Genomic DNA, 16,662 nt, shown 5'->3' with positions numbered 1-16,662 from the left:
CGCAGGTGCGCGTTGCCATGGCTGAAAGCACAAAGGCAAAAAAATATACAATGCAACAGCAATCTGCAAACCAAATAAAGTACAATAAAGCCAAAATAATAAAAAGTATTATGGTGCAAATGCTAGGCTGAAAAATTTGAGATGCTTAGAAAATCATTTTGTACAACATTTTTTGGGCCCGTCTGCCAAACGTCTAGGCGATCTCAGTAAGAGGGGAACCTAACACTATGTACCACATTAACTGGTGCCATACTGGCCTCCATTACATTCAGGGAATGCAGGTTCCACATGCATTCTGAGCCCACATTAAGCTAACCAAGCACTGCAGCCTCTTCACAGCTAACCAAGCACAGTGCCACATGATGTATTGTAAACAACTGGGCCATGTGAGCGATGAACGTGATTTCATTGGCTTAGGAAGGGGCCTCATTCTCAACATAGTTTCATGTCGTCTTCAAAAAGATGGGGGGAAGAGTTGAACCCCAACAATAAGATACTGATGACCGATCCGGAATCCAAGAAAACACCTTAAACTTTCATAACGTCCGAATGCCAAGGATCAGATTAACCAGACCCCTTACTATCAGCTGGTTACGACCCTATCCTTCTTTCATCCAAAGAGGGATGTCTTCAGGAGACAACCCTTTTAATCAGTTGGGTTCCACTTTTTGGATCCTCCATGATTGGCTGTTTTCACTATGTAAGAGTTTATATTTTAAAGGGTTGTCCAGTTGGACAACCAATTACAATGATGATATGACTGTAAGGGTCCAGACTTCCGAATCCCTAGCAATCAGTGGAGTCCATATAATTAAGAAATCCATTGAAATCGATAAGTTGGTTTTCATCATTTTAATCTTTATTTCTTAGTGGACCTGACCTGTCCATGGCTGAGGACAGATCTGGAAGCTCTTCATGAAACCAGGTCTTAAAATACAATCATAAAATTACTAATCCCTCGTAAAGTAATAGGTTACATAAAAAAAAAAAAAAAACATATTAATTTCCCAAAATGCCTGCCTCTTTCGTGGTGAGGAGTCCAGTTTGATTTTCTTGTAATTTTAACCTAATGGAAATTGAATAAAAGAAAATAGATTTTTGTCATCTCCTCGGTAATCAACTTTCCCCTCCTAATTAGTTAAAGCTCAACTTTCAATTTTTATTTTGCAGCGAGTGTAATTGGCAATTCCAGACTGCATTTCTTTTGTTGATTTTAAAACAAAAATAAAATCTAATAATTAGGAGCCTTTATTTAAAAAGCGGAACATTCTGATCAGCGATTTACAAAGTGTACTGACAGCTCCGGTCTTTTAATTATGATTTCCAACTGTTTCATATTTGACGGACTGTCACAATGAAATATTTTATCCAAAGAAGCAGAGGTATTATTGAGAATATGGGGACAGAACATGGGGGTGGATGGGGGGGAGCGGGACTTAAGATTCAAAAACTGGGAGGTCTGTACAGTACCTTATGGGCATTCAGTTACCTTTTACCTCTTACTTTGAGTCTAAACTGTTGGCTTGTGTGCGGATGACTCTAAATGCTACAACTGCAACGCAAGCACTGACCACTCAGAATCAGGGTCACTCATGTAAGGTCGCATCATCAACCAATGAGCTGCTACATCCTCTTTTCTGGGCGGAAACCCTAGAGAATAATAATAATGAGATGACTCTGCTGACTCTGCCTTCTAATGAGAATGAGATTACTCTGGGAATCCTGCCCTCTAATGAAAGTGAGATGACTCTGCTGACCCCGCCGTCTAATTTTAATGAGATGACTGAAGGTGACTCAGGAAATGAGATCAGTTTTAAACCTGTCCATCTAATGATAATGAGATGACTCTGCTGACTCTTCTTTTAATTATAATGAGATGTCTCTTCGAATGCTGCCCTCTAATGAGATGACTCTGCTGACCCTAAATGCTACTAAAAATGATATCACACTGCTGACCCTGCCTTCTAATTATAACGAGATGACGGAGCTGGCCCTGCCCTATAAGGGTTATGACATAACTTTTAACCCCGTCCATCTAATGATAATGAGATGACTCTGCTGAATACCACCCAGATCTGTGCTGAATTGGTCACCTGAGAGCTGGACACTGCTGCTTTCTCTTAGAATGACTCTACTGCCCTGCCTTCTAATTATGATATGAGTGAGTTGATCCCTTTATCTGAGGGTAATGAGATCATTTTTAATCCTGTCTGTCTAACGATAATGAGATGACTCTGCTGACCCCACTGTCTAATTTTAATGAGATGACTGAAGGTGACTCAGGAAATTAGATCAGTTTTAGATCTGTCCATCTAATGATAATGAGATGACTCTGCTTTTAATTAAAATGAGATGTCTCTTGGAATGCTGCCCTCTAATGAGATGACTCTGCTGACACTAAATGCTACTAAAAATGATATCACTCTGCTGACCCTGCCTTCTAATTATAATGAGATGACGGAGCTGGCCCTGCCCTATAAGGGTAATGAAATAACTTTTAACCCCGTCCCTCTAATAATGAGATGACTCTGCTGAATACCACCCAGATCTGTGCTGAATCGGTCACTTGAGAGCTGGACACTCTTGCTTTCTCTTAGAATGACTCTACCTTTTAATTAGGATATAAGTGAGTTGATCCTTTTCTCTGAGGGTAATGAGATCGTTTTTAATCCTGTCTGTCTAACGATAATGAGATGACTCTGCTGATCCAACACACTGATGTAAACTAGATGACTCTGCTGATTCTACCTTCTAATTATACTGAGATGACTTTGCTGACTCTGTTTCAGTCTACACAGCAAAGTGAGCTGCAGAAGACTGGACAATCTAGTGTGCGTACTGTAGGAGACAATTAAAAAAATGTTTATTTTTTTAAATTTATGAGATAACTACTTGTGCTTCAGAGAAGAAAAATATCTGCATTTTATTCTGCTTGACAACGAGGCATTTAGATTGTGCCTCACATTGAGACTGTTTACAAGGACAGAAAATTGTACTGGGTAGATAACATAATTAATTCTATTGTGTTGTCTGTGTCAGACACAGCACTCCTCTCCTCCCCCGTTATATTATGTATTACGCTATAGGCCCAGAGGATCACAACAAAGCAAAGCAGCTAATTTTATTAGTGTCACAAGGACTTGTCTGTGTGAGATGACACTAGAGCGAGAGCACTTGGGAGAAAATAGGACAAAATAATAGTGTCATTATCCGGAGAAAAGATGTAGGTTCATCAATTTCAGTAATTTACTCTTATTGTCTCTGTGGTTACGGAGTGCGCGCGATCGAGGCGAACGACTGCAGTCTGTAATCAACAACCTATGTCAGTAATTATTCTATCTACTATCTATATCCTATCTATCTATCTATCTATCTATCTACTATCTATATCCTATCTATCTATCTATCTATCTATCTATCTATCTATCTATCATATCTATCTATCTATCTATCTCATATCTATCTATCTATTATCTATCTATCTATTATCTATTATCTCATATCTATCTATCTATCTATCTATCTATTATCTATCTATCTATCTATCTATCTATTATCTATCTATCTATCTCATATCTCATATCTATCTATCTATTATCTATCTATCTCATATCTATCTATCTGTCTATCTATCTATCTATCTATCTATTATCTATCTATCTATCTATCTCATATCTCATATCTATCTATCTATCTATCTATCTATCTATCCCATATCTATCTCATATCTATCTATCTCATATCTATCTATTATCTATCTATTATCTATCTATCTATCCATCATCTATCTATCTATCTATCTATTATCTATCTATCTATCTATCTATCTATCTATCTATCTCCTATCTATCTATCTATCTATCTATCTATCTATCTATCTATATATCTATTATCTATATATTATCTATCTCATATCTATCTATCTATCTATCTATCTATCTATCTATCTATCATCATATATCTCTATATCATTATTTATCTATATCTATCTATCTCTATATCTATCTATCTATCTATCTATCTCTATCTATCTATCATCTATCTATCTATCTATCTCTCTATCTCATACCTCTCTCTCTCATCTATCTATCTATCTATCTATCTATCTATCTCATATCTATTATCTATCTATCCATCTATCCATCTATCTATCTATCTATCTATCTATCTATCTATCTATCTCTATCTATCTATCATCTATCTATCTATCTATCTATCTCTCTATCTCATACCTCTCTCTCTCATCTATCTATCTATCTATCTATCTATCTATCTCATATCTATCTATCTATCTATCTATCTATCTATCTATCTCATATCTATTATCTATCTATCTCATATCTATCTCATATCTATCTATATATCATCCCAAGAAATCCACGGCTCTTCCTTAAGTAAAAGCGTGTAGTTTATTAAACAAATAACAATGTTTTGGTTCACACACTGGAACCTTTTTTAAGCAGTTCTATCTATCTATTTCATATCTTTCTATCTCATATCTATCTATCATCTAGATTATTCCAGCTTTCTATATGTTTGTATGTTATTTGCATTTCAGTCACACATGAATAAAAATGCTCTAATGGAAAACAACGACCTATTGACCGTTTGTTGCTGCATAAATCATTACCATTCTGTTGAGTAACTGCAGCTAAACAACCATCTTCTATTGATAGCCGGCTTCACATATAATAAATAACCCAGCTCGCCTCAGTATGGACAAGGGTTCTTCAGAGTCCTTAATAACAGAAATCTGGAAAATGTCAACAGTGGTTGTTATGGACTGTGTATATAAATATATACAGTACAGACCAAAAGTTTGGACACACCTTCTCATTCAAAGAGTTTTCTTTATTTTCATGACTATGAAAATTGTAGATTCACACTGAAGGCATCAAAACTATGAATTAACACATGTGGAATTATATACATAACAAAAAAGTGTGAAACAACTGAAAATATGTCATATTCTAGGTTCTTCAAAGTAGCCACCTTTTGCTTTGATTACTGCTTTGCACACTCTTGGCATTCTCTTGATGAGCTTCAAGAGGTAGTCACCTGAAATGGTTTTCACTTCACAGGTGTGCCCTGTCAGGTTTAATAAGTGGGATTTCTTGCCTTATAATTCGGGTTGGGACCATCAGTTGCGTTGTGGAGAAGTCAGGTGGAAACACAGCTGATAGTCCTACTGAATAGACTGTTAGAATTTGTATTATGGCAAGAAAAAAGCAGTAAAGAAAAATGAGTGGCCATCATTACTTTAAGAAATGAAGGTCAGTCAGTCCGAAAAATTGGGAAAACTTTGAAAGTAAGGGCTATTTGACCATGAAGGAGAGTGATGGGGTGCTGCGCCAGATGAGCTGGCCTCCACAGTCACCGGACCTGAACCCAAGCGAGATGGTTTGGGGTGAGCTGGACCGCAGAGTGAAGGCAAAAGGGCCAACAAGTGCTAAGCATCTCTGGGAACTCCTTCAAGACTGTTGGAAGACCATTTCAGGTGACTACCTCTTGAAGCTCATCAAGAGAATGCCAAGAGTGTGCAAAGCAGTAATCAGAGCAAAAGGTGGCTACTTTGAAGAACCTAGAATATGACATATTTTCACTTGTTTCACACTTGTTTGCTATGTATATAATTCCACATGTGTTAATTCATAGTTTTGATGCCTTCATAGTCATGAAAATAAAGAAAATTATTTGAATGAGAAGGTGTGTCCAAACTTTTGGTCTGTACTGTATATGTAGCAACATTGTATCTGGGCACCCAAAATTGTATTCATTATATTGACAACAGTAACCATATGTGTACTTATAAGGATGTGATGTCACTGGACACCTGGGGCACATCAGAGCATGGGAGACTCATAATCTAATCAGGCTGCAGTCTATGCCTGCAGCCAGTTCACCACTGCAGCCACCCTAACACAGGAACACCGCTACATAGTCTCCTCTCCCAATTCCTTCTGCATTCTGGATTGTCCTAGTATTAAGCTCACATCAGCCAAACAAGAGATCAAATAGAAGAGCAACAAATCTGTAGACGGCTGTTCTGGGGTCTTGAACATGGTACTAGTTGTCTGTATGAGATTAGATGATGCTTGGGAAGAGGGGTAGTTACTGGCTCTCATGTATATAAAGATGGTCTAGGAGGTGATCTAAAATTATTCTCTTGTTGTTTTATCTGGTTTGGTGGGACCGTTTTTAGCCACGGATACCTTCATTTAAGCTGGTCTGGGTGCTTAAAATAATTTTGTTAGGTCACATAATATTCACGATCTGAGGTCAGCATAGAATAGAGGGAGACACACTGAGCTCTGGGCTATACAGTGGATATAGATTCCATGATTTAATCCATTACCTTCATGTTAAAAACTGTTGCTGACATGACTAACAGCAGAAGCCTGAGAATCCTGCCTCTCCCCAACTACAGAGAAAGCCTGTGAGTCCTGCTTCTCTGCCCCCACATACAAAAAGCATGTGAGCTCTGCTTCCCCCACCCAGTTCATAGGAAAAGCCTGAAAGCCCTGGTTCTCCTACCCCCATATAGAAAGCCTGTGAATCCTACTCCCCCCTTTACTCATATAGAAAGCTTGTGAGTCCTGCTTCCCCTCCACTCATATAGAAAGCTTGTGAGTCCTTCTTCTCCCGCCCACATATAGAGAGCCTGTGAATCTTGCTTTCCCCAACCACTTAGAGACAAAGTTTGTGAGTCCTGCTTTCCACTAACCACTCATAGAGAAAGCCTGTGAGCTCTGGTTCCTCGACCCATTCATAGAGAAAGCTTCTGATATCTGCTTCTTTCACTCCCTTATACAGAAATCCTATGTGAGTCCTGATTTTCCAAACCACTTTTAGATGATGTCTGTGAGTCCTGATATTCCCAACCACTTATAGATAATGTCTGTGAGTCCTGATATCCCCAACCACTTATAACCACTAACAAAAAAAAAAAAAACTTGGAGTCCAGCTTCCCCCACCCACTCATAGAGAAATCCTGTGAATCCCCCCACCGAAAAGAAACAATGAGTCCTACTTACTCCACCTACTCATGAAGAAAACCTTTGAGTCCTGCTTCCACCATCCACTCATAGAGAATGTCTGTGTGTCCTGCTTCTTCCACCATCCACCCATAGAGAATGTCTGTGAGTCCTGCTTATTCTACCCATTTATAGAGAATGTCTGTGAGTCCTGCTTCTTCCACCATCCACTCATAGAGAATGTCTGTGAGTCATGCTTACTCCACCTACTCATGAAGAAAACCTTTGCGTCCTGCTTCCACCATCCACTCATAGAGAATGTCTGTGAGTCCTGCTTCTTCCACCATCCACTCATAGAGAATGTCTGTGAGTCCTGCTTCTTCCACCATCCACTCATAGAGAATGTCTGTGAGTCCTGCTTCTTCCACCCATTCATAGAGAATGTCTGTGAGTCATGCTTACTCCACCTACTCATGAAGAAAACCTTTGCGCTCTGCTTCCACCATCCACTCATAGAGAATGTCTGTGAGTCCTGCTTCTTCCACCATCCACTCATAGAGAATGTCTGTGAGTCCTGCTTCTTCCACCATCCACTCATAGAGAATGTCTGTGAGTCCTGCTTCTTCCACCATCCACTCATAGAGAATGTCTGTGAGTCCTGCTTCTTCCACCATCCACTCATAGAGAATATCTGTGAGTCCTGTTTCTTCCACCATCCACTCATAGAGAATGTCTGCGAGTCCTGCTTCTTCTGCCTACTTAAAGAGAAAGCTTGTGAGTCCTGCTTCCTCCACTTACTCATAGAGAAACCCTGTCATCCCTGTTTCCCCTACCTTTACATATAGAAAGTTTATGAGTTCTGTTTCCCCTGCTCCCATGGATAGAAAGTCTGTGATTTCTGTCTCTTAATATAGGGTATAGGTTTCAAGCAAGCATAGAAGATTTAACAGAGCTGCTTTAAAACTGTATCCACTTTGGGCAATTCATTCTTGCAAGAAGGGATCACTTACAATAAGTTGATCATATGTTCCCTTCTGCTGGGAACTCCCATGATCAGCTGCCCTTAAGATCAACCTGGCAGCAAGCCTTCAATTTCTCTGCAGCACCACCACAGGGGAAATTAAGTATTGCACAGATTTAAATTTAAATCAATGTGATACATGGTCGTTCTGGGTCCTCCAGAGTGAGAGAAGATGTTTGCAGCTGCTCTCTGCTTTGAGTATTAAATGAGGGTCCTAGATAGAGAAGTACCTTCTAATTTTCCAAATGGGAGACTGAAATGTGTTTTCTTAACCAGATATGGTCTCTTGGTAGGAGTTTTTCTCTACAAGTAGGATTGACTGCAGGATAATGGCCAACATACTGTATTAAATAGCAAAAAAACAACGGTTATGTAAAACAAGCAGATGTTATATTTGATACATGAAATAAATTCTCAAATTTAAACCCATCTAATAAATAAAATGCAGATTGACTTTTTTAGCTCTAATAAGGGAAAAACACAGTTCTCTGTCTGTTAAATAATCATTGGTTTATCTCCAAGCCTCAAACACTGCACACTGAGAACACTAAGACGATTTGCCAACATCTTCAGTAATTATGATTTTGCAATGTTTCCAGCTTGCAGGGCTTATCTCCCTGGGATGTGAATTAGGGAAGGAAGAGAATAATACGTCGCTTTGGTGGCAGGCGAACAGATCTGGCAGTTATGGCCAATCCAAGGGACCCTGCTGGGAGGATGAGGAGCAGTTTGAAGGGGATGATGTATGATCTATTTGTTGTGGAAAAAGATTTTCTATGTATTCTTGCAGCTTAAAAAACTCTTCTGTGAGTATTACTAAAAGATATTTCATATCAGACAGTAACAAACTGACACTGGGGGTCCAGGATAATGACACTGACACTTGGGGTCCAGGATAATGACACTGACACTTGGGGTACAGGATAATGACACTGACAATTGGGGTACAGGATAATGACACTGACACTTGGGGCGCAGGATAATGACACTTGGGGTACAGGATAATGACACTGACACTCGGGGTACAGGATAGTGACACTGACACTCGGGGTACAGGATAATGACACTGACACTTGGGGTACAGGATAATGACACTGACACTTGGGGTACAGGATAATGACACTGACACTTGGGGTACAGGATAATGACACTTGGGGTACAGGATAATAACACACTGACACTTGGGGTACAGGATAATGACTGACACTTGGGGGTATACCGGGTACAGGATAATGACGATGACACTTGGGGTACAGGATAATGACAATGACCTTGGGGTACAGGATAATGACACTGACACTGGGGTACAGGATAATGACACTGACACTTGGGGTACAGGATAATGACACTTACACTCTGTGTACAGGATATGACACTGAACACTTGGTGTCAAGGATAATGACACGGACACTTGGGGTACAGGGATAATGACACTGACACTCGGGGTACAGGATATGACACTGACACTTGGGGTACAGGAATAATGACACTGACACTTGGGGTACAGGATATACACTGACACTTGGGGTACAGATATAACACTGACACTTGGGGTACAGGATACGACATCTGACACTTGGGGTACAGGATAATGACACTGACACTTGGGGTACAGGATAATGACAGCTGACACTTGGGGTACAGGATATGACGCTGACACTTGGGGTACAGGATAATGACCTGACACTTGGGGTACAGGATAATGACACCTGACACTTGGGGTACAGGATAATGACACTGACACTTGGGTTACAGGATAATGACACTGACACTTGGGGTACAGGATAATGACACTGGACACTTGGGGTACAGGATAATGACAGCTGACACTTGGGGTACAGGGATAATGCAAACTGACACTTGGGGTACAGGATAATGACCACTGACAACTTGGGGTACAGGATAATGACACTGACACTTGGGTACAGGATAATGAACTGACACTTGGGGTACAGGATAATGACACTGACACTTGGGTACAAGATAATGACACACTGACACTTGGGGTACAGGATAATGACACTGACACGGGGTACAGGATAATGACGCTGACACTGGGGTACAGGATAATGACACTGACACTTGGGGTACAGGATAATGACACTGACACTTGGGGTACAGGATAATGACACTGACACTTGGGGTACAGGATAATGACACTGACACTTGGGGTACAGGATAATGACACTGACACTTGGGGTACAGGATAATGACACTGACACTTGGGGTACAGGATAATGACACTGACACTTGGGGTACAGGATAATGACACTGACACTTGGGGTACAGGATAATGACACTGACACTTGGGGTACAGGATAATGACACTGACACTTGGGGTACAGGATAATGACACTGACACTTGGGGTACAGGATAATGACACTGACACTTGGGGTACAGGATAATGACACTGACACTTGGGGTACAGGATAATGACGCTGACACTTGGGGTACAGGATAATGACACTGACACTTGGGGTACAGGATAATGACACTGACACTCAGGGGTACGGATAAATGACACTGACACTTGGGGTACAGGATATGACACTGCACTTGGGGTACAGGATATGACACTGACACTTGGGGTACAGATATGACACTGACACTTGGGGTACAGGATAATGAACACTGACACTTGGGGTACAGGATAATGACACTGACACTTGGGGTACAGGATAATGACACTGACACTTGGGGTACAGAATAATGACAACTGACACTTGGGTACAGGATAATGACACTGACACTTGGGGTACAGGATAATGACACACTGACACTTGGGGTACAGGATATGACACTGACACTGAGGTACAGGATAGATGCACACTGACACTTGGGGTACAGGATAATGACACTGACACTTGATGTACAGGATAATGAACCTGACACTTGGTACAGGATAATGACACTGACACTTGGGGTACAGGATAATGACACTGACACTTGGGGTACAGGATAATGACACTGACACTTGATGTACAGGATAATGACACTGACACTTGGGTACAGGGATAATGACCTGACACTTGGGTACAGGATATGACAACTGACACTTGGGGTACAGGATAATGACCTGACACTTGGGGTACAGGATAATGACACTGACACTTGGGGTACGGATAATGACACTGACACTTGGGGTACAGATAATGACACCTGACACTTGGGGTACAGGAATAAGTGACACTGACACTGGGGTACAGGATAATGACACTGACACTTGGGGTACAGGATAATGACACTGACACTCAGGGGTACAGGATAATGACCTGACCACTTGGGGTAACAGGATAATAACCTGACACTCTGGGGTACAGGATAATGACAATGACACTCGGGGTACAGGATAATGACACTGACACTTGGGTACAGGATAATGACACTGACACTCAGGGGTACAGGATAATGACACTGACACTTGGGGTACAGGATAATGACCTGACACTTGGGGTACAGGATAATGACAGCTGACACTCAGGGTACAGGATAATGACACTGACACTTGGGGTACAGGATAATGACACTGACACTTGGGGTACAGGATAATGACACTGACACTTGAGGGTACAGGATAATGACACTGACACTTGGGGTACAGGATAATGACACCTGACACTTGGGGTACAGGATAATGACACTGGACACTTGGGGTACAGATAATGACCACTGACACTTGGGGTACAGGATAATGACACTGACACTGGGGTAAGGCTATGACACTGGACACTGGGGTACAGGATAATGCCACTGACACTTGAGGGTACAGGATAATGACACTGACACTTGATGTACAGGATAATGACACTGACACTTGGGGTACAGGATAATGACACCTGACACTTGGGGTACAGGATATGACACTGACACTGGGGTACAGGATAATGACACTGACACTTGGGGTACAGGATTATGACACTGACACTTGGGGTACAGGATAATGACGCCTGACACTTGGGGTACAGGATAATGACAGCTGACACTTGGGGTACAGGATAATGACACTGACACTTGGGTACAGGATAATGACACTGACACTTGGGGTACAGGATAATGACACTGACACTTGGGGTACAGGATAATGACACTGACACTTGGGGTACCAGGATAATGACACTGACACTTGGGGTACAGGATAATGACACTGACACTTGGGGTACAGGATAATGACACTGACACCTTGGGGTACAGGATAATGACACTGACACTGGGGTACAGGATAATGACCACTGACACTTGGGGTACAGGATAATGACACTGACACTTGAGGTACAGGATAATGACACTGACACTTGGGGTACAGGATAATGGACACTGACACTTGGGGTACAGGATAATGACACTGACACTCAGGGGTACAGGATAATGACACTGACACTTGGGGTACAGGATAATGACACTGACACTTGGGTACAGGATAATGACACTGACACTCGGGGTACAGGATAATGACACTGACACTTGGGGTACAGGATAATGACACTGACACTTGGGGTACAGGATAATGACACTGACACTTGGGTACAGGATAATGACACTGACACTTGGGGTACAGGATAATGACGACTGACAATTGGGGTACAGGATAATGACACTGAACTTGGGGTACAGGATAATGACACTGACACTTCAGGGTACAGGATAATGACACTGACACTGGGGTACAGGATAATGACACTGACACTTGGGGTACAGGATAATGGACACTGACACTTCGGGGTACAGGATAATGACACTGACACTGGGGTACAGGATAGTGACGCTGACACTTGGGGTACAGGATAATGACACTGACACTTGATGTACAGGATAATGACACTGACACTTGGGGTACAGGGTAATGACACTGACACTTGGGGTGACAGGATGATGACACTGACACTTGATGTACAGGATAATGACAGCTGACACTTGGGGTACAGGATAATGACACGCTGACACTTGGGGTACAGGATAATGACACTGACACTTGGGTACAGGATAATGACACTGACACTTGGGGTACAGGATAATGACAGTGACACTTGGGGTACAGGATAATGACACTGACACTTGAGGTACAGGATAATGACACTGACACTCAGGGGTACAGGATAATGACGCTGACCCTTGGGGTACAGGATAATGACACTGACACTTCAGGGTACAGGATAATGACACGACAATTGGGGTACAGGATAATGACACTGACACTTGGGGTACAGGATAATGACACTTGGGGTACAGGATAATGACACTGACACTTGGGGTACAGGATATGACACTGACACTTGGGGTACAGGATAATGACACTGACACTTGGGGTACAGGATAATGACACTGACACTTGGGGTACAGGATAATGACACTGACACTTGGGGTACAGGATAATGACACTGACACTTGGGGTACAGGATAATGACACTGACACTTGGGGTACAGGATAATGACACTGACACTTGGGGTACAGGATAATGACACTGACACTTGGGGTACAGGATATGACACTGACACTTGGGTACAGGATAATGACACTGACACTTGGGGTACAGGATAATGACACTGACACTTGGGGTACAGGATAATGACACTGACACTTGGGGTACAGGATAATGACACTGACACTTGGGGTACAGGATAATGACACTGACACTTGGGGTACAGGATAATGACACTGACACTTGGGGTACAGGATAATGACACTGACACTGGACAGGATATGACGCTGACACTTGGGGTACAGGATAATGACCGCTGACACTTGGGGTACAGGATAATGACACTGACACTCGGGGTACAGGATAATGACACTGACACTGGGGTACAGGATAATGACACTGACACTCTGGGTACAGGATAATGACACTGACACTTGGGGTACAGGATAATGGACACGTACGACTACATTGGGTACAGGATAATGACACTGACACTCAGGGTACAGGATAATGACACTGACACTTGGGGTACAGGATAATGACACTGACCACTTGGGGTACAGGATAATGACACTGACACTGAGGTACAGGATAATGACACTGACACTTGGGGTACAGGATAATGACACCTGACACTTGGGGTACAGGATAATGACACTGACACTTGGGGTACAGGATAATGACACTGACACTTGGGGTACAGGATAATGACACTGACACTTGGGGTACAGGATAATGACACTGACACTTGGGGTACAGGATAATGACACTGACACTTGAGGTACAGGATAATGACACTGACACTTGGGGTACAGGATAATGACACTGACACTTGGGGTACAGGATAATGACACTGACACTTGGGGTACAGGATAATGACACTGACACTTGGGATAATGACACTGACACTTGGGGTACAGGATAATGACACTGACACTTGGGGTACAGGATAATGACACTGACACTTGGGGTACAGGATAATGGCACTGACACTTGGGGTACAGGATAATGACACTGACACTTGGGGTACAGGATAATGACACTGACACTTGGGGTACAGGGTAATGACAGTGACACTTGGGGTACAGGATAATGACACACTGACACTTGGGGTACAGGATAATGACACTGACACTTGGGGTACAGGATAATGACACTGACACTTGGGGTACAGGATAATGACACTGACACTTGGGGTACAGGATAATGACACTGACACTTGATGTACAGGATAATGACACTGACACTTGGGGTACAGGATAATGACACACTGACACTTGGGGTACAGGGCAGTGACACTGACACTTGAGTTGAGATAACAAAAACAAACAAGTAAAACTTTGGACAGTAAAACAGGATAAATATCGGGGTGCACAGATCATTGACACATTGGCCCCTGTGGCCCTAGTGCAGAGACTCCCTGGTGGGTCCAGTCCTGCCTGGAGGTTGTGCAGTGATGGGACACACAGAGGCCTCAGGACATGAGCTGCTTCTCCAGTTTGAACTTTTTTTTGCACTTTCTCATTTTTGCCATAATGTTTTCCAAACTGTGTAATTGCTTGTCTTTTACCGGTCGCTGCTGCCGACTATTATATATCAAATTATACATCCTCCTAGTTTCAATACAATTTCCTCAGGTGAAAATCCACTTTTTCACCCAATATAACATTTTGAATTTCTACTCAAACAAAATTGTGTTTGTTGAGGAGCGCGGGGAGCAGGCAGTAAATAAACACCTTACAGGAGCAGCAATTACTTAATGCAGCTCCGACAATTTGGGATGTCTCCAGGAAATGATCCATCACCTGTTTTTCTCCTGCACATTTCAGCCTTCCGAGTTTGCAGATTTTTTTTACTCCGGTGATATATGACACTTTTGCATCTGCCTGAGGTATGGCTCACGGTTTTCAGCAGTCTCGGAGTAATGATGGATTTCAGAAAGTGCTTCCTTTAATTGGTGTGTATGAGAACCACTAAAAGATCAGGCGGAGGGTGCGATTGGAGACACTAAACTTTGTGCCAGAAGTGGTTCTTCTCTTCCTCATTCATTTGACTAGTTTGTTCTGCATTTGTCCCTTTTATGACCTTTTTGCTCCACATTTCGAAAGTTGCAACCTCTTTTCGGGATATACTAGAGGGGATTCTCCTTTAGAGAACCCCATTTATGAGCATGAATGGTAGACTTGAGGCTTCCATATTTTACAAGGGTGACCATCATGTAATATGTCTGGCTGACTGCAGCTTCCACTGATGACTGTTTCGCGGCATTGATGAAAACCATACCCATGGCTCCTATATGAAAAGAGTTTCCTGTGGTGACAACCCCTCAACATTCTCATTGCAACAATGTATCTCAAATTAAAAATAACGCAACTCTTCAGAGAGTTTTTATCTACAGAACCTATGAAAAGCTATGCATCTCCATGGTAACAAACAACAAACAAATCCTGTCCCACAGTCGTGCTCCATTCCAAATTTATGTTAGGAAGAAGCAGAGAATACATCGAAGGTAGAACCAGACTACTCAGGCATTGTATGTTACCATGGAGAGGCATAAGTTTGCTTTGGTGCTGTGAACATAAATCAGAGAGGAAGTGAGGACATGTCAGAGCTAGCTGAGCTCCCGAGCCTGCTTCTGGACATTATTGGAGCCTCCTGCAAGTGTGATTTCCCCATTCTTATCTGTTTTGTGAGCTCCAAAGCTGAAAACAAACATAGTGGGAAGTAAGGGAAAGGATGTCACAGCAGTACAGTGTTAGCAGATTCCACAGAAAGGTGATACCTCCTGCTTCTGAGAGAAATGCATCTATCTGTACAGAAAAAAAACAGGGAATAATATGGTTGTTCCTTCACTGTTTTGATTGTACAAAGAAGCACAGACATTGTTTTGAAAACTCAGATATGTTTTAAGAAAGTATTAGGCTACTTTCACACACTAGCGGCACGGACCTCCGGCAGGCTGCTCCGTCGGGTGAACAGCCTGTCAGATCCATCCTGCCGCTAGTGACCGTGTGTCCCCGGACTGCCGCTCCGTCCCTACTGACTATAATGGGGGCAGTGTGGTGTTCCAGCGGAGGCACGGCAGCGCACGGCAAGAGGCTGCCGGAAAAAAACTACGACATGTCCAACATTTATTCCGGACATTTATTCCACATAATACTGCCATATAGTTTGCCTATCATTCTACACTTCAGTTGTTGAATACTACTGCATTCCATTTTACACTTCTATGGAACTACTATAATACTG

This window comes from Bufo gargarizans, chromosome 3, assembly GCF_014858855.1.
Source record: "Bufo gargarizans isolate SCDJY-AF-19 chromosome 3, ASM1485885v1, whole genome shotgun sequence".
Lineage (NCBI taxonomy): Eukaryota > Metazoa > Chordata > Amphibia > Anura > Bufonidae > Bufo > Bufo gargarizans.
Note: the sequence above shows the minus strand (reverse complement) of the source record.